This window comes from Meleagris gallopavo, chromosome Z (assembly GCF_000146605.3).
Source record: "Meleagris gallopavo isolate NT-WF06-2002-E0010 breed Aviagen turkey brand Nicholas breeding stock chromosome Z, Turkey_5.1, whole genome shotgun sequence".
Classification (NCBI taxonomy): Eukaryota; Metazoa; Chordata; class Aves; order Galliformes; family Phasianidae; genus Meleagris; species Meleagris gallopavo.
Genome location: NC_015041.2, coordinates 19571939 through 19572216, shown reverse-complemented (window position 1 = coordinate 19572216; position 278 = coordinate 19571939). Strand labels below are relative to the sequence as shown.

The following is a 278-nucleotide window of genomic DNA, read 5'->3' as shown; positions in this document are numbered from 1 at the left end:
GTTGAGGGAACTGGGCTTGTTTAGCTTGGAGAAGAGAAGGCTCCAAGGAGACCTCATTGTGACTTTCCAGTACTTGAAGAGAGCATATAAACAGGAGGGGGAAACAGCTGTTTACATGGGTGAATAGTGATAGGACAAGGGGGAATGTTTTTAAACTGAGACAGGGGAGGTCTAGATTAGATATTAGGAGGAAGTTTTTCACCTAGAAGGTGGTGGTGACACACTGGAGTAAGTTGCCCAAGGAGGTTGTGGATGCCCCATCCCTGGAGGCATTCAAG

The 278-nt window shown here is 47.1% G+C and overlaps 1 protein-coding gene across 1 annotated transcript in view; it reads right to left on the bottom strand.

The window, feature by feature from the left end:
* SREK1 (splicing regulatory glutamic acid and lysine rich protein 1) overlaps positions 1 to 278 on the bottom strand; it is a gene marked incomplete at its 5' end in the record, with an annotated part of 18965 nt that overhangs the window by 11271 nt on the left and 7416 nt on the right. The window lies entirely within an intron of this gene.